This window comes from Scylla paramamosain, chromosome 18 (assembly GCF_035594125.1).
Source record: "Scylla paramamosain isolate STU-SP2022 chromosome 18, ASM3559412v1, whole genome shotgun sequence".
Classification (NCBI taxonomy): domain Eukaryota; kingdom Metazoa; phylum Arthropoda; class Malacostraca; order Decapoda; family Portunidae; genus Scylla; species Scylla paramamosain.
This window is the reverse complement of record NC_087168.1, coordinates 18,755,098-18,774,649: the sequence shown is the minus strand read 5'-3', so window position 1 is coordinate 18,774,649 and position 19,552 is coordinate 18,755,098. Positions and strand designations below refer to the sequence as shown.

Sequence of the window (19,552 nt, the reverse complement as noted above, 5' to 3'; positions counted from 1 at the left end):
TACCTTCCCTACTTAAGCTGAACAGGAAGGAGGAGGAGGAGGAGGAGGAGGCAGAGAAGGAATTCTTGAGCAAAACAATAACAATATACTGAACTTAACCAAGCTGCGCCATACCTCCTGAAGTTACCTCATCACACATCAAACACTGGCACTCAAAGCAAGGCAGGAGTAGCAGCTAATTCTCACCTGATGTACCTTCCAAACACACACGCACACACACACACATACAGAAACATACACTCACGCACACTACAGCAATTTTCTTCCACTATCTCCATCACGCTCCACTTGTTGTCATAGCTCGTTGTCGTCTTAATACAGACCTCATTGTGGATTACCTGTCTCTCTCTCTCTTTGCTTGCTGGATTAATGGACTGTTTACTGAGAAGTCATTACGTGCCGTGTCAATGTCACTGCTTAGCGCCTCTTCTTAGTACCCCACACAAGTGACATGGATGTATTACCTTCCCTTACCGCTGCGCCATACTTCCAGGACGTCGGCAACCATGGACTTCCAACTTTGTGTCTCTCTTAGCTCTAATGAACTGCCTGCGTGTATTACTAACAGTCATATTTTTCCTCCCCGGAGAATGAGACTCGCTGTGACGTTTAACTCTCCTAATGGCCGCGAGGAGATGCATTCGAGGTGCTAGTCGTAAAAGGGCAAGGAGATGAGATGCTTAACAAAGGCAGTGACGTGTAGGTTTATCATTCATGTTCTTTTGCTCTATACGAATATATATTTTAACACATCTTTCAAATCCTCCTCACTCCTGCAGCACCCAAGAAACTCAAGGTACCTCAAGATAATTCAAGGTCTTTACGCCACTCCCCCTCAGAAACACACGCAGTAAACATAAATACCTTAACCTAATTACACAAATCTCACCAGATATGCAAGCAGCGTGGGGCGGGAAAACATAATTGTACCTGTAAAGTATTTTCCTAAGTGGTAAGAATCATATGATCAAGAGTCACGCATGAAAAAGTCAGTGAAGCAGAGAATCAAGGGGGCGTGTATTTGTATTAGTGTCAAGAAGTAGTAGTGGGAGTGAGAAGCGAGAGGAGAGAGATGGCAAGGAGCGAGGGTATAGAGAAGGCAGGGAGAGGAGTGGTGGCAAGAAGGAAAGCATGAGAGAGAAAGGGAAAGAAGACTGGGTGGGGAGGAGCATGCAGCATTGGGGAAGGTTAGGAGACTCTTGAGGACGGAGGGTGAAGCTGGGTAGGGAGGGGAAAGGAAAGTGGGTGAAAGAACGTGGAACTGGGGAAGGTATGGAGAGGAGGACGGTTGGGGAGAAGGGAGAGGAGGAGGACCGCGCTGAGATAAGTTCTGGGAGGAGCGTGAAGCACTGTGGAGGGAAAGGAGAGTGGGTTGGGGAACGTGCATGCTCTGGGGGAAAGCAATAAGAACACGATAAGAGGAACGTGACCACTGGGGAGGGCAGGAAGGTAGGGAGATTGGAGTCCTGGGGAGGAGCATGTAGTACTGGGAAAGGTTAGGAGCGTGAGCATTTGGAACGTTAAGGAAAGAAGACTGGGTGAAAAGAACGTGCAGTATTAGGGAAGGCAAGAAGAGGAGCATAGTGGGGAGGAGCGTGAGCATTGGGGAGGGTAGGGAGGGGAGGGTGGATGCGAAGAGCGTGCCTGGATAATGCTTAGCAGAAATGGTTACAAATGATACAGCTTCCTTGGGACCACTGCGAAGAAAAGGCGTGAAGCTGTGAATATGTGAGTGTGTGTGTGTGTGTGTGTGTGTGTGTGTGTGTGTGTGTGTGTGTGTGTGTGTGTGTGTGTTCTCCTATTCTTCTTGTTCTACACTAATGCCCCGTAATTGACCTGTGTACATCGAAGCTTCTCCAGAAATAAAGTCAAAATCAGAGGTACGTGTATTAAGTTAGTGCATACATAACACGTAACGTAATTTATATAACTGAATCACGTTGTAAAAAAAGTGGATTACTGGCTTTAGCGCGTGTGGCTGTAAAGTGGATTATGGTGCTGCGCTTTGATCCTTCCACCTCTGTCCTCACAAAATATATTAAAAAAAGATAAGACAACACTATCACCTTTATAAAACCCACGGCTCTCCATCATCCCAAAACCCATTTCCTGCTGGAACTTTTTTTTTCTGCCTTCCCATTAAAAAAAAAGAAAAAAAAAGAAAAACGCGAGGATTGAAAGATTACCGAAGTCATAAAAGAAGAGCCAAGTTCTTAAAAAGCATCGCGGAAATTGCAGTTTCAGCGTCTTTACATACATCAGATATTAATTAAACCCATCGTAAAAATCAGGACACGATTCATTAATAACGCGGAAATGGCTTACTGGCAAGTGGCGGATGGCGAGGCGGAGCTGGACGCGGGGAGAGAGAGAGAGAGAGAGAGAGGGAGAGGGAGAGGGAGAGAGTCAACGAGGAAGGTAGCAAGAGGAAAAAGTAAGATACAGCGGTGCCTTAGAGAGCGAGGCAGACAAGCAGATCAAAGGGTGAGGGGACGTGCTGTTCGTTTCCAACCGCAATTGTGATGCCTGGAAGCCCTCAGGGAAGGGCGTCTCTCGCGCGGAAACACCCCAGAGTCCTGCCTTAGTGGTGCCCTCGCGTGGCCGAATATCAGGTTAGTGGAGGTGAAGAGTGACTGAGAGTTGGTGCATCATGGGTCACTGCAGACGACGGCTTTTTATCTTTGTTTTGTGGCTCGTGTGTTTGTTTGGTGTGTGTGTCAAAGGGGTGTTTGCTATGCTTGTCACTTGTTGTACTCAAAGCTTGTGTGGTCGCCATTTGCTCAGCTTATGGTCTTTTTTTTTTATGTTAGTTTGTCCATCAAAAGGTAAAGAGCATAGATTGATTCTTGCTTCACTCGTCACTTAGTGGGATATTCAAAGCCTCTCCGTTCGTTGTTTGCTCAAATTATTTATTTATTAATTTTTTTTTTAAGATTTCTTTTTAGATTAAAGGGTAAAGAGTCGTAAGAGTTATGAGTTAATTTTTCTTAAATAAAAAGAGGTTTGCTATAATTATTACTTGGTGTTATAAAGAAAAAAAACCACTTGTCATAGCCTTGATAGTTTCAGATTATGATGGTTTTGTTATTTTTTGGTACATTGTTTGTCCTGTTTTGTTGACTTTTTTTCAGAGTTGAAGGGGGAAAGATTCCAGAAGCGAACAAGGGCTGTGTACATAACTACTAATTGAATGGGGAAAGAATGCATTATGCTGCTTACTTTCAGGTTCAGATTTCGTTGCAGTCCTTACACCTGATTAGATGATTTTTTCCGAGTCAGTTAAAGGGGAGCCAGAAGCAAACAGGGCCGTGTACAGAACCACTAATTGAAGGGGAAAGGATGTCGTATAGCGTTTAATTTTATATTCAATGTTATATTCGCTTACCTGTTGATTTTCCAGAATAAATGTTAAAGAGCCTTGTACAGAACAACTAATTCAAGGGGAAGAAAGGATGTCATATATCGTTTAATTTTATATTCAATGTTATATTCGTTTACCTGTTGATTTTCCAGACTAAATGTTAAAGAGCCTTGTACAGAACCACTAATTGAAGGGGAAAAAAGAATGTCATTTATTGTTTACCTTCGTATTCATTGTTGGATTCTTTCACCTGTTGAGGAGTGTCAGGAACAAAGAAGCCCCACCTGTACATAATCACTAATTGTTTAGATACAATATCGTGTGGCGTTTACCTTCATATTAAGTGTTTGTTACATTCACCTATTGATTTCCCTGCATTAAAGAGAGAAGAGTGTCAGGAACAAACAAGCCTCACCTGTACAGAACCACTAATTGAACAGAAAGAAGATCGAGTGCCGTTTACCTTCATATTCAGCGTTACATTCTTTCACCTGTTGATTTTTCAGTTAAGGGTAAAGAAGGGTGAGGAACAAACAAGCCCCTGTACAGAGCTGCCAATTGGATGGGAGGGAAAAGTACCGCGCGTAATGCAAAGCCCGAACTCATTGAGGCTAATTTGGCGAGACATGGGATTGGGAGTTCACACCTGATGTCCTCGTCACGGGTGTGGAGGTCGAGCGTGCCTAACTTACGGGAGGGAGACGGGCAGGTGTTAAAGATGCGTGGGTGTTTGTATCATGTAGGAGTCTGTGTGTTGACTGAGTGGTGGAGTGTATCTGGCGCCACAGCACTGGGGTTGTATAGCACCGCATGGAGAGTGCTTGGGCTATGATTGAGGATGATGAGGATGGTGATAGCGAAAAGGTTAACGACAGCAAAGAGGCTGCATTTTTTTTTCTTTTTTATGTAAGAGGAGCCTCAAGATGAACAAATCCGGAACAGAGACGCTCACTAAAAACGCCAGTCCCTTATCCAGTATTCTCAATCATCCATCCCTTTCTTTTGTAAACTCTGTCTGCTTTGTCTGTATTTCCTCCTTCCTATGACTTGAAATCTTTCAAGAGGGAGGTTTCAAGAGACTCATGCTTTAGTTTTTTGGACTGGCACCTTATTCTATTTTTTTCAAGTTTTTTTTGTTGCCCTTGTCCAGCGCCTCTCTTACGTAAAAAGTCAGACATTACATTGAGAAGCGCCTTTAAATGTGGATTGCTTGGTCTTGGTCTATGAAAACTGCAGGTGAAGCCGCCAACGACCCTTCCTGCCGCTTTCAAGGTGACTCCCCGCGCTGTCGTAACAGTATAGAAAACTCTCGTCTCTCTCAATGCTATATTGAAAAAAAGAAAAAACCAGATTCTGTGATAGAAATGAAACTTTTTCATGGTATTGAGATCGAAAAGGTTACAGTATCCCTGCAAGTTGTTTTTATGCTTTTTTTTTTTAATGTGTGTGTGTGTGTGTGTGTGTGTGTGTGTGTGTGTGTGTGTGTGTGTGTGTGTGTGTGTGTGTGTATGTGTGTGTGTGTGCATACATCCTGAAAGGCCTTTTTTTCTGTTCTGCTTGTTAACGTCCAATCTTATTATTGTTTTTAGATATCGTAAACCTCAAAATGTGTCTTCTGTTCGGATCACTGTCACCTTCACTTTTCTGTCTTCATGTCCTGCCTGGCCTTTTTTTGTCTGCGAATATGGTTTTTTTCTTTTCTTTCTAGATCATGTAAACCAGTGTAAACCTTGCATGTGTTTTTCTTAAAGGAAATTAAGTCATTAAAGAAAGCACATTTTATCTTTTGATATATACTTTTATATCAATATTTTTCTTCTACTTTTCGCGATTGTAATCTTAGAGGAAAATTTTTAATCACGAATTTTTTTGAATTTTTAGAGGTCCGAACCCTAATTAAAAAAAAAAAGTAGAAAACAATTTGAAATTCAAAATTTTTGTATGATGATAGGAATATGTCCCTTACTTAAAGAAAAAAAATATTATACATATGTAAAATATTCTTTTAAGTTCTTAAGGGTGATGCTTAGATAATAACAATATTTCACTCTTGTCAGTGACCTCAAAGGTAAGCATCGACAAATGCAGGAAGGAAAAGCAACTGTGAACATGACGGCTGTTACGAAACTGTTTATATCTGCAATACCCAATACAGTGTCAGAAAAATAAGATAGTGAACTGTGGATACCAATAAATATTGCTTCTATATTGCTCATCTGTCCCTTCTTGAGTAATAGTATGGTAACCCAGACCTTGTAATACAAACATTAAAGCAACTCACCAGACCACAAGCTGATGCTCTTGGCCTGCATTACGAAATTCTTTAGGTTTTCATAAGGGTTATTTTCAAACGCCGCAGACATGACTAGTTGAGTTCTCATGAGTGTCTTGCCTTTCCATGATGTGTAATCCTTTAACATTCACTTGGATCACGAGAACACTCTTGAGACACTCTTGAGACGCTCTTGAAAACCTAGTTACTTCCACTAGAGTCGAGATGAGGCGCTGAAATATCTCATAATAGAGGAAAAAGACGAAATATAATTAGCAATCATTGGAACACAAAATAAGAAAAGCTGAAAGAAGCCGTCAAGCCCACGCGTGGCAGATTGTTACCACCTGTTCACACGAGGATATTTTAGACGCGTGACTGCAAGGACACTGTAAACTTATGTAGGTTTTCACACACAGTCGTCCCATTCTCTTTGTCGCGATATCCTCGTGTGAACAGAACCTTCGTGTCAAGTCAATAGGGAACTTTAACCCTTTAACTTCGAATGACTGTTTTATTTGAACAACCATAGGCAATTTTACTCAGGAGAAATTAAAATACATGTGGTGTAAGGCTGGATTAAATATTCAATCGCCTTTGCTGTGAGTGTTATCTTTCGAAATTGTTCTGTAAATTTGCGCAAGACTGTTTCAAGCCAAGGAGAGAGAGAGAGAGAGAGAGAGAGAGAGAGAGAGAGAGAGAGAGAGAGAGAGAGAGAGAGAGAGAGAGAGAGAGAGAGAGAGACAACAACAACAACAACAACAACAACAACACAGCAGTCAAACGGTAGAAATAAGATAAGATACATACAATAAATACATATAACAGGTGGAAATAGACAGTTAAACTTTTATAATGTGACTGACCACGTATAACCTTTCTACCTTCCAGCTTCTCTCATGTTCTGACGCAGCGGTGCAGAGTCCCTTGGCAGAGAGACCCTCACCTCCTGCCTCGGGTCACACTTGGCGATGCTCAGGTGAATTATTGTGTCATCATCTTGCTTCGGTTCCTGCAAAACATCATCATCATCATCATCATCATCTATTCAGTGAGTGGTGGTGGTGGTGGTGGTGAGGTCGGTCGTTCTGGAGTGAGTTTTTATTTTATTTTCTCTTTCCTTTAATTTTACTCTAGTTATGAGCTTTGCGGTAAACAAGCAGGCAGTGGTAAGGATTGCTGGCACACACACACACTCTCTCTCTCTCTCTCTCTCTCTCTCTCTCTCTCTCTCTCTCTCTCTCTCTCTCTCTCTCTCTCTCTCTCTCTCTCTCTCTCTCTCTCTCTCATTCCTTCCTTACCATCCGACTATTTTATGCTTTTCACATCGATACAAAACATCCAGAACTCCACCTAACCCATTTTCTCCCTCTTACCCCCGCCACCAGTCAAAGAAAACGGACAGTAAGAATAAGTATGCCTAAACTTTATACTCATACCTCTGCTCATTACGAGACTGACACACGCAGCCGGCCACACGCTCCCGACGAGGCATTCAGCTTCTATATTTTTCCGATGCTGAGATGTGGCTGTGATGGGCGACCTGTATTAGCAATCACCCCCGAAGCAAAAGTGGTTAGGATGTGATTGCCTCCACTTCGCCTCCACTTCTCGTTACTATTGGTGCAGGGGACAAGTGGGTGATCCTGAGAGAGAGATGGGGTGGTTTGGGTGATTATTGCATCCTTATTCTTAAACGATTTTGGCATCTTAACAATTTTTAACAGTATCTAGTGGAAGTTAATAAAGTTTTCAAGGGTGTTTTCGTAATTCTGCATCGCTAATTGTAAAAACAGCCACGATAATCTGATTGATCAGCTCAGTTACTTTTGACAGGCTTTAGTGGAAGTTAATAAGGATTTCAAGGGCGTTGCTTGGTCTAGTGACAGTCTAACAAGGATTCTGCATCACTAGTTGTAAAAATAGCCACGATAATATGACTTATCAGCTCAGTTACATTTGACAGGCTGTAGTGGAGGTTAATAAGGTTTTGAAGGGCGTTGCTTGGTCTAGTGATAGCTAACAAGGATTCTGTGTCACCAGTTGTAAAAAACAGCCACGAGAATCTGACTAATAATTTCCGTGGCCCTTGAAAATAGTCCTTATGAGAGAGAGAAACAATCAATTGAAAAACAGGCCTTATGGGAGAAACAAGCATTTGAAAAACAGTCCTTATGAGAGAAACAAGCATTTGAAAAATCATCATAAGGGAAACAAGCATTTGAAAACAGTCCTTTAGAGAAACTAGCATTTAAAAACAGCCATTATGAGAGAAACAATCATTTGAAGAACAGGCCTTATGGGAGAAACAAACATTTGAAAAGGTCCTTATGAGGGAAACAGACATTTACGAACACTTGCTTGAGTCAGGTGATATCAAAACATGAACTGCGACGTAGAAATACATACAGTGCGGCGTGAATGCTTTCCGCCAAATTCCTGACCACTAACTTTGCGGGACAGTGGTGTGTGGCAGGTGGCGGGAATGACGCAACGCGGAGGGACCTTCACGGCAGCAACCTAGTGTGGAAACAACGAAAATCAGTGACTCCCAAACTTTTGCGCGAAACATCCCGCTCTGATTTGGGCAAACTTCTCTCGCGTCCCTTTGCCTTTTGCATTTCCTCATTTAAATCAGCGATCCTCCTGTGCTGCGTGTCTTGGTATCGTTGCGCATCAGCCAAGTACGAGTATCAGCTGCTTCAACGATTTAAGGGAAAGGGAAGACGGAAATATTATTGGAACCTTGCGAACCCAGTGGTTGAGATTCGTTGAAGTTTCGCATACTCTTAATAGATGGTGCTGGTAGTGTGTTGTCTGAAGGAAAGTGATGGGAATACTTCCTTGGTCTCTTACCTGAGTGTACATTATTGAAACCATGCGAGTCCAGTGGCTGTGGTTCCGGCTACGCTCAGTAAATGGAATTAGGAGTCAGGTGTTGTCTGAAAGGTCTCGAGTTTATTCCTTGGTCTCCTGCTGGAGTGTACAGTATTATTGGAACCATACAAGTCCATTGGGTGTAAGTGGCGAAGCTCCTCATATGCTCAACAGGTGGTGCTGGTAATGTGTTGTTTGTGAGGAAGGCTTGTGTTCAGCTTCCTTGGTGTGCTTGAGTGTTTGTTCTTAGACGATGAGCTACGAGTTTTATTTAAATACATAAGGAGATAGAATAGTAAGAAGTTTTAGTACCAAATGTAGTGTGGTGTGGTTTTCTTAAACATCAGGGCCCGTATTCTTTATGAAATTATGACATGTGTCATAACTATGGCAGATGTGTGTCATAACTTTGAACATCTATCATAATTCGAATGTCATAAGTTATGAGCGAAACCGCCTATCATAGTCTGCTATGTGTAGCGCTTTCTTGATTTCAAATACTAAGAGACGAAGCAAAATCTGCCGTTTTTTTAATTTGCAGCCTCTATAAATGTTTCTTTTGATTTCATGTATTGGGAGAAGAGTAAAAAAAAGTAAGTTTTTGAAATACCTTAAATGTGATCATGTTGGAGCGCCTCAGTGTAAACAAACAGTTTTCAAATGGTTTGGTGCAAGGATGGCTCTCTCGACGATCCCCAAGTCCATCACTACTGCATAACTGCATTTTCCCAGCAGCTTATCCCAGCAGCAAGATATCTAAGTGTTGTGATCACCTTAATTTCGGGGGTAAATGGATTTCTCCTTTCTGTGTCACTCTGTAAGGCTTCCCTCACTAGATCGGTGACAAAGAGAATACCTACATGATCTAAACAATATTTTCTGATGAGTTCCGTGTCACTAAGTTAATTCAATATCTGGGTAAATAATTCCTGAACAGCAGATATTGTGGGGCGATCATCTTGGCTGTGGGGAGCATCTGTAATAAGCCGCTAAGACAGGATGGACCCAGCCTTATCATCCCGCGCGGATTTATGACAGAAGTGCAGTTTGTGACAAGAATGCTCCGTTTATCCTATGACACGTTTCAGAGCTAAGACCCGCTAGGATCGCTTCGTGCATACGGCCCCAGAAGAGATGAGACTGGAATATTTTTTGTCCTGGAGGTAGAATAGATTGTTTTAATACGAAATAGTGATACGTTGAGTGGTTTGCCTTTCAGAGGGTTATAGGATACAATCTTCAATACATTACAAGAGATGAGACTATGACGTTTCTTGTGTGTGTGTTCATGTACAGTGCCGGGAATAGGTTTATCTGAGGGTCTAGCCAATGTAACATGCGCAGTTCAGAGTAATGGTGGAGGGGCAGGATGGGTGGGGCACCTGGGGGGCGGACGTGAGGGCTGAGTGGGGATGGGTGGGTTAATCCCCTCACAGTCCCTTGATCTATATATCTATTTGTCTGCCTGCTTGTTTGTTTGTGTGTGTCTGTGTGTGTGTGTGTGTGTGTGTGTGTGTGTGTCTCTCTCTCTCTCTCTCTCTCTCTCTCTCTCTCTCTCTCTCTCTCTCTCTCCATTTTTCAATCAGGGACAATTTCACGTCGCTACACTTTTCCATACCCTTTGCCTTTTTTTCACATCATCACCTCCCGTCTTTATGCATCTGAGCTCAAAGGGATGCACGGGTGATAGATGATAGAGTCAACAGATTCAACACTTTTTCACCAGGATTTCAAGGAGAGGAGAGGATGAAAAGCTTGGAAAAGAAAGAGCGAGAAAAAAAAATAAATAAAAATATAAAAGTCACACGTCAGGAATAATTTGTTCATTAGGGATCCTGTGCAATAAAGAAAAAATACAAAAAAAAAAAAAAGCATTGATACTCGCGAAAAATTGGACAGAGGGATTCGAACGAGGGAAAGCTGGAGTGTCTGAAATCGAGTTAATTCACGCACCACGCACGACACATTTGCAAACCCGCACTTCTCTGTTTTGTTCCCCACAGTGAGAACGGGAGCTGAGGGAGGGGCGTGAGGGGGACAGGAGTAGGTGACCCTCTGCGGTGAATCTCCTCAAAAAAGGTGAATTTATGGTCGCAGATTTGAGGGAACACCAAAGAGAAATGTATGGTATTTATTTTGTGTAGACAGGAAGGGGGTCATTGTCAGCGGGCTGGGTCAGGCGTGTGATAAACGAGGCAAAGAGAGGGAGAGGCGTGGACTGCAACGTGCCGGGGAATATATATTAAATCTTCTATGTCATTATTAACTTTAGGACCGTAGCATGTCATTAACAGGTGTGAGGGTTAAGGTATATAAGGTAAATTGACGTTTTCTACTCATTATGTGAATATTTGATAGTTTTCTATATCAGTATTTACTCAAGGACCGTCACATCCAAATAACAGGTGAGAGGATTAAGGTGGACGAGATAAATGTACGTACAGGTATTTACTCATTACGTGGTAGGAAATATTAACCGTTTCACTGCTGCGGTCATCCTTTCCTACCATCCAGTCCACTGTAAAAGACGCTCACAAGGTCACGCGGAAAAGGAATAGAGAATAGGCGGTTAATTGTGTGTGTCAAGGCTACAGAGTAATTTGAGAGACTGCAGTATAAAAGGAAACAATGAACCAAGAAAAATGTAAAGGAATTAGGGAAGATTTATGAAGCAGTGAAGGAATTAACAGACTTTTTAGAGCAGAGTTCACTTTAGAACCTTAACATCCCATTAATATTAGTCAGCGTTAAACCAAATAAGAGAGATTAGTGTACAAGGATATATTAGGAAGATTAGATTCGTGTACAGTTTATTAGGATCAGTTTGAAGTACGCCATGACAGTAAATTGCTTTTTGAACACTGCCTGGCTATGGGAACGTAAGACACTATGGGAACGACACAAGCACACGAGTTATGTTGGTGTGCACAGCGATGGGCGCGTCCAGGTGCAGGGACTCCGGATTTGTGTTGGATTTACAGTTGAGGATATACAAGGAATAGCAATGAATCCACCAGCTTGAGTTTCGCTTCTCTGTCTCTTGTTCTTCTTTCAGCATCGTGTGTGTGTGTGTGTGTGTGTTAGCTTTTATTGAAATTAATACTTTCTTGTGTGGAATTATTATTGTTTTTCTTATGTTGTTATGCCTGCTTTTGTTTCACCTGTTACCTTCCTACAATATGTTTTTTTTTTTTAATATTTTTATTTATTTAAGTTGGACAAAAACGAGATGTAATTTTCTTTTATTACTTGTGTTTTTGTCATAAAACTACTACTACTACTACTACTACTACCACTGCTCTGTGTGTGTGTGTGTGTGTGTGTGTGTGTGTGTGTGTGTGTGTGTGTGTCAAGAGAGCGCAGGCTACACAATCTTATTAAGTCTGCCCTGCTCGGTGCGAATATTCTTTATCCTCCTTGAGTCTGCTCCTTTCTTTTTTTTTTCTTCTCCCTGCCTTAGTTTTCCCCCTTGCATAATGAACTGTGGAAGTGTCTTAGTTTCTTCTACGCGCCAACACTTCCTGGCCCTTCATTAGCCGCGCCACGTCTGCAGCGGACTTCCTCAACGCGGGAATAGGGAGACACTGATGGCGTTAGGTCAGGTTAAGTTAGGTTAGCTTAGCTTAGGAGAAGATTAAGTTAGGTTAGGTTAGAGCTTATACTCCTCAATACTCCATATTCCTCCATACCTCACCTAGTAGACTAATTTTAACACGTATTAAAAGTTTCAAGTGTCTTCATGGTTCTAGTGATATTTTAAACTTAAGTTAAGGTTAGGTTAGGGCTTATGTTCTTAAACGTTTCCATACCTCACCTAGACTAAATTTAACAAGTTGTACTAAATGACATAATATGTTTTGAAGTGTTTCCATAGTCCTTGTGATATTTTAAACTTAATTTTTTTAGGGACTGGTTTTTGTAAGAATATGAGTTTTTCTCGCTTACATTCCCACATCTCAGGACGTTTTGACCCATTAATCTTCCGCCAGTACTTACACTGAGTGATGCATGGCAGGACAACCTCACGCTAACAGCAAAACTCAATCTCACGTCACAGGTTTCTAGAAGGATTTAATTATAAAGGAACACGACCCTTTGTCGCTTATATTCTCGCTTCTCACGACAGTTTGATTTATTCCTCCACTACCAGACCTGTGATCGATACCTGACACCCTCACACCCGCAGCATGTTCCGTCTCGTGTCGCAGATTTACAGGATTGCCGCAACTCCCAAGCTTAGCCCAAAGTTTGACGGCCCAAGGATGATCCGCTTTATTTCGCGAGGCTCCGGGAGGTGTTAATTAGCGCCGAGCCTTAACTACGCGAAAGTGAGACACGCCGCCTGGAAATAAGACGAAGAAAAATACCGCGCAGGTGCCGCCCCGTGAAGAAAAATTGTAAAGAAGTTCCGAAAAGCAGAGTAAATTTACTTCAGGAGGTAACTTGATACTCCCTTGTGAAATAATTTGGGCGAGGAGAGCAGCGGAGGCAGGAGAGGTGAGGGAGGGGGGAAGGAGAGCGAGCGGAACCCCAGTGATGTCTGGCAGTGTTACACCTTGGCTTATATTCTTGAAACGCTTCCCTCTCTCAGTAAGACTGTTGTTAAAGGTCACACAGATGTTTAGTCCGGTTCTCAGGGATGTTCTTACTATCAACAATATAGAACTTTTGTTAAACTATGACTAGATTCGTGAAAGCACCTTCGAAATTCGGATTCTCAGATATGTTGTTTCTGTTAATGGTATTAGATTTTGTTTCACAGGCCACGGAGATGATTACTCGGAGTTTCAAGGATGTTTTCCATATCAGTAATGAAGAATTTATGTTAAACCATCTCTAGATTCACGAAAGAAACCTTAAAAGCCATAACGTCAGATACAGCCTGTAAGAGACAGAACGCCGAAACACTTAGGAATGCGGTTCATGCGTCTACCAAGCACCAAGAGAATATGCGAGGCTGGCTGCTCATGAAACTCTGCCTCGTTAGCTTAACAAAATAACCATAAAAGACACTCCTTAAAGTTTTATTCACTTTTTTTTTTTTACGTAAAGAAGTCATTCTCTTCACGTGAAACTATTATATTTCTCAGTGTGGTTTTGGAATCTTATTTATACTCAGCTTCATTTATATTAATTACTCAGTTATAGAAGATAATCTCAATTGGATTTAGAGAGTGTTATTCTTATAATTATTTGTGTGTAAGAGGTAAATTCAATATATTTCCCAGAGAGATAGCAAGTATAATTTATAACATCATTTAAAGAATATGTATCGACATAAAAGACTATCAGTGGAATTTAGAATGTAACTATTGTTTATTGCTATCATTTATAAAAGATAACTTCAGGCCACAGTTGCTTTCCCAAGGCATATGGAAGCTGACAAGGGCGTGGAGGAGAGGGACGTACGGGTAGACACCTTGACACGTGCACAGCGATCAGAGGTCAGCCAGACTCACAATTCCCTCGAAGGTTCGCCAACCACTGCACACTCAAAAAAAAAAAAAAAAAAAAAACTTGGGAAAGATAATATTCTGTAGTAACCTCATGCTGCTGCCAATCTTTTGTGTCAAGAGGAAAAAGAAAAGCCATCACGTATCACGCCGGGAGCCAGTACACACACACACACACACACACACACACACACACACACACACACACACACACACACACACACAAAGGTAGATAGATAATTTAGTACAAAAGAAATACCAGTCCAGAAAAAAACGTCAAAAAATCTTATAACAGCAGCAAATTACTTGTATCTTATAGTCTGAAAAGAGGGAAAAATATTTAGAATATCACACACACACACACACACACACACACACACACACACACACACACACACACACACAGGATTTTAGACAGTATAATTAACTCAGAAACAAACTCTGCGATAGTTCCTGTATTTGTTTGATCAGCAGTGCACTTCATAATTCAATAACCTGTTAATTGATGAAAGTAACCATTCATTAGTTACTGATGATGCGCACGAGTGATGCAAAAACAGTGATCAAGGCCCAGTCATCTTATTACATTAGTTTATATTAGTACCAGCTGAAAACTAGAAAGAAAACGGACTAGCAAGGACGGAAAATGCAATAGAAAATGAGAGCAACGAAAAGGAAGGATGTTTTCATTACTCTACACACACACACACACACTTGGTGGAGGTGTCAGTGGGACCAAACAGCGATCATTCTTCCGTTTTCTTTGTATTTGTTGAGAGCCACACAATGTATTTCCTCTCTCCTCCTCCTCCTCCGCTTCAGGCTTTTGTGGACACGTGAAGTGATGCACAGAAAACGCGAAGTGTTCCTTGTGGCTAAACTTTGTCGCTTGTGTGTATTAATGATGGGACGATATTGTGAATGCATGAGTGATGGGCTGTATGTTGTACTCTCTCTCTCTCTCTCTCTCTCTCTGCGGTAATTCTAGCAGTTAGAAATTACATATTATCACTTCAGTCGCAATCTATATAACCATTACCACCAAACGGGTACTCTCTCTCTCTCTCTCTCTCTCTCTCTCTCTCTCTCTCTCTCTCTCTCTCTCTCTCTCTCTGCAGTAATTCTACATCTAACAATCACATCACCACTACTAACAATCCCCAACTACTACAACCAAACACGGTACAACCAAACAGGGTACTTCTACTTTTTGCTACAACCAACTTCCTTTACTCTAGATAGAAATGGTCAGGAGGATCCAACTGCATCTAGCCTCCCACCCACCCACCCAGCCGCGCTCCTTGAGGGTAAACCAGCAAACACTCAAGGGGAACACCAAGCAGAGGAAACCGTAATAGCCCGGGCCATGAGTGTCAAACGGAGACCTTCCCTCGCGCCAGATTATTAAAGGCGCTATGTGAGGGGCGGAGCGGAGGCAGCTGTGGGTAGTGGTGGTGGTGGAGGTGGTCGTGGTGTGTGTGTGTGTGTTCCGGGGTTCAGTTCTTTAAGGTTTTGGTGTTATAATGTTTCTTAATAGTGTGTAATGGATGTTGTTATGGCTTTTCAAGAGTAGTTTAGTGTTTCTTGTGATAGTTTAACAGGCTTTTGCGTCTGGGTGGTGGTGGTGGTGGTCTTAGATCGCATTCTTAAACGTATCAGTACATGCTATTTCGCTTTTTTTCAGATTCTACAGGATGTTACCATGATTTTCAAGCCACACACCACACACCACACTCTTCCCGCCACAATTACCACAACCTCTGCAAGTGTTAGTCCATACGCGCATTGTCATCCCTACAGGCGTCCCACAGCCACCCACGACAAGGGAATTACTGGTGCCTCTCTCGGCGTGAAGCTCAGGCAGCCTTCCACCACCAATACACTTCCTTGCAAAGCGAAGTTCCAGTGATAATCGATTTTGTATTAGTCTTTGCCATGATTTATTTAACTCACCTTGTAATAGCCGTGGATTTCTGAATGAGCTCGTCGTTTGTGCTCCTTTTCTTTCCAGCACCAATAGATATGTTGAAGAAAGAGGTTCCTTATTCAGTTTTGTATTTAAGTCTTCTTCGTGATTTATTTTAATATTTTTGTGAGTGTTGTCGATTTCTAAAATGGTTCATCTTTAGTACTTTTTTTTTTCTTTCCAGCAGCAGTACATTAATCGTTGGATCGTTGAAGAGAAGAGCTTCCAGTGGTGAACAATTTTGTATTATTCTTCTCATTTAGTAGTCAGAGATTCCTGAACTGACTTTTTTTTTGTACTCTTTTTTTTCTTTTTCTTTTACAGGAAACATAATCAACGGCCTCTTTTCCCTGATTTTAGCTACCCTTTTGTCCTCGGGTTCTTCCTCCCTTGCGTATGGAAAAAAAAAAAAAATATGCAAACACATATTGTCATTTCACTAGTTTTCAGACCCAATCCATATTTTTCCCTCAGTAATCCTCCCATAACGAGTAAAATACCACGACCCAAGACTTGCACCGGACAGGGAAGGGGATGAGCGAGTTAATCCAATAAGTGACCGACATGGCTGACCTTCACATAAATTTCCCTTGAGCATCAGGGGACCTCAGCATACACGCACCTGCCACCACCCCTCACTCCCCAGGATCCAGCAAGGGTTCAGGGTTCCAGGGTGAGTCTTGGTACCCTGACGTCACTGCTACCTGAGGGAGAGTGAGAAAAGACATCTCTCGTGGGAGGTGGCTAATATAGGAAGGGAGTGATGGGAAATGTTTAAGGTCTGAGTTGTTAGGGAAAGGTGAAGGGGATGGGTAAGGATGCGTATGGGGGGAAGGTCAGGGGAGGGAGAGGAATGGTAGATGATGGAGGGATGTGAAGACTGGGAAGGAAAAGGAAGAAGCGAATGAAATGAGTTCAAGGATATAGCAAGGTGTAAGATACGAGTATCTCAAATGAGAAGTGAGGCAAGAGAAGAAGGACAGGTGAGGTGATAGAAAGAATGTGAAAAAGATATGAAGTTTGGAAGAAAAGAAAATAGTGGATGAAAGAAGATGAAGGATGGAGCAAGGATACAGAATGGCTGGGAGAGCAGGCAGGAAGAACAAGAAAAGATAGACAGCTGATGACAAGAAGATGAGAAGGAGATGAAGGCTGAAAGAGATGAAAATAAAGAATAAAATTAAGTGAAGGATGTAGGAAGTGTAGGAAGGATATAGAATGTCTAGAATAAGGAAAAACGGGACAGAAAATAATGAAGAAGTGAGAGAAAGAAAAACAGAAAGATGCGAAGTCTGAAAGAAGGAAATAGTAAATTAAATATAGATGCAGGATGTAGCAAGTTTGTTGGATGGTTGGGAGGACAGGTAGGACAGGTAGGACATATGGTGAGACAGGCAGAGGAACAAGAGAGGAGATGGGAGAAAGAGACAAGGGAAGGGAGGGAGTACGGTCTCGACTCTCGTCCTCGGCAACCACCAGCTGGATCTCAGTGTTTGCGTGGCGTTGGTGGTGCGCGGGTGGATGCTGCCTCGTCCCGGCCTCTCGAACAGACGCTCCCGGTAAGTGATGAGAGCGAGGCAGCGGGGAGCACCAGAAGGGAGGTGTTTAAGGGGGTAATATTACTTAAGACACCTGTAATGTTTCTGCCTCTTGGGGTTTAGGAAGTGAAGGGCCGCGTGGGTTCAGTGTTCATGACTCTTTTCGAAATCTCACTGCTTCATTGCTTCACTGGTTCGCTGGTTCGTCGTTTACCAGCATGCGATAGTTAGCGTGTCTTATTAGTGTTGTTAATGTTATTTTATAGGGTAAGGTTTTTAAATAGTGACTCTCCTTCCCTTTGTGATACTTTGCTGTCATCGTGCGGTCTTTAATTACGGGGACGGACGTGTGTTGTGTAGCCAGCCGCGTCAAGACAATCAACACGGTCATTTATTTTGTGCAGCCCGGACATTTACATCTGTTTTGTGTGTCATGGTGGTAGACAAGTTTCGCAGCTTTGTGCAAGAATGGGAAAACTAGCAGAACAGTACAACTCTGGTATATTGGAGGTGTGGTTAGCTGGCCTCGAGTAGTCACCGAAACTAATGCCTGCCTAGAACTACTGACAGCCATTTAGCATTCACACACACACACACACACACACACTTATGGAATAGAGAAATGGCAAAATGTAACACAAATAAGTATAAAGAAATGGATCAAGGAGAAAATGAAAATGCGCCCTCAAATCTAAGCTGTCTTTTTTGTGTGTGTTATTTTAGAAAACTTTTTTTTTTTTACATATAGGAGAAACAGTCCTATATTCACTTAACACTGACAAAAAAAAAGTGGAATAGAAAAAGGGACGAATAATACATAGAGAAAATGTAACAGGATCGACCAATGAGAAAAAATGAAAAGGCACCTCGATATTTGAATAGGATCTTCTTTATTATTCTTCGTTTTCTTTTATGGGAGACACAATGAACGGACCTGCCTTTTTCTGGATTTGTTTTTTGCTCTTTGGTCTTCCTCCCTTGTGCATAAAATGAAAATTACTATAGGGGAGGAAGGGTGTTGAGAGAGAGAGAGAGAGAGAGAGAGAGAGAGAGAGAGAGAGGTGGGAAGGAGGGGAGAATCATATCTACTACTGGTCCACGGGGGAAGCAAATGAACCTAACAAATTATTGGAACTTTAACCCCTGGCACAAATTCACTATTAGTTGCGGAAAATGAGATTAATCCTATCAAACTGCCATCACTTCTGCGTCTTAAGTGTTATGTACTGTTGTTAAGTTCCTATTCGTATACTGATTAACACTTTCACAGCGATATGCAAGAATTCACACCTCTAAAAACAAGATATGAAGTCTTTATAAACACTTGGAAGAAATAAAGGAATGAAAAAGAATAGATTTCGCAATTTCTAGCCAGTATAATGTTTGGAGGTGGCGATAGAACGAGAAGAGATGTCCCAGAGTGGTTTGTGATTAGTGGCAAATGTACCAAATAACAGTAAATAGATTGATTAATGAGCGACGAATATTTTATGGGGTAGTTATTGCATATTATCACGTCATCATCGTAACATTAACACATCACCACCTTGCGTCTTGCGGTAAAAGTACACGTAATCTTTTCTTCATTCCTCATATTCTCACACTCATAAGAACAAATGTCCGAATTTGATTGGCCAAGTTCCGATTGATTCTGATTCTTTTGGGAGCAGTAAGTTGCGTGAGGTTTATTAATCTTTTTTCTTATTTTTATTATTTTCTTCCTAGCCAGTCTCCTCCACACGTAGAAGGAGGGAGAAACGGGAAAGAAAATGATGGAGCGGGAGGAGGTAAATTAAACAAGGTGCATTTATTTTGTTCATAATTTTCTTTCCTTCTCCCCTTGGTCAGTTCACTTAACACCTGCAAAATGAGAAACGCACATAAGAAAAACAATGGAGAGAAAGTGGGAGGTTAAGCAGACTGTATTCATTATTATTTTTTCTTCATTATTTTGTTTCCTTTTCCCCTCGACAATTCTCCTTGACACGTACAGAAATCAGAATCTGGGAAGGAAATAACAGAGAGGGCGTTGCAGTGCTCGGTTCGTTTCAGTGCATAATTTGATCTCCATATATACGTCTATTC

The 19,552-nt window shown here is 41.8% G+C and overlaps 1 protein-coding gene across 11 annotated transcripts in view; it reads left to right on the top strand.

Annotated features, from left to right (window-relative positions):
• Positions 1-19,552, top strand: part of LOC135109235 (putative neural-cadherin 2) — a 312,599-nt gene that overhangs the window by 128,371 nt on the left and 164,676 nt on the right. For 2 of the 11 annotated variants that reach the window (XM_064020469.1, XM_064020471.1), the window contains one exon: positions 6,525-6,612. The exons of 1 other annotated variant lie outside the window; for it this stretch is intronic. The gene's annotated coding sequence lies outside the window, so the exon portion shown is untranslated. Of the gene's footprint in view, positions 1-6,524; positions 6,685-17,393; positions 17,489-19,552 lie in introns of those variants that run through there. 8 more of the 11 variants (XM_064020470.1, XM_064020476.1, XM_064020466.1 and 5 more) reach the window with 5 other exon arrangements.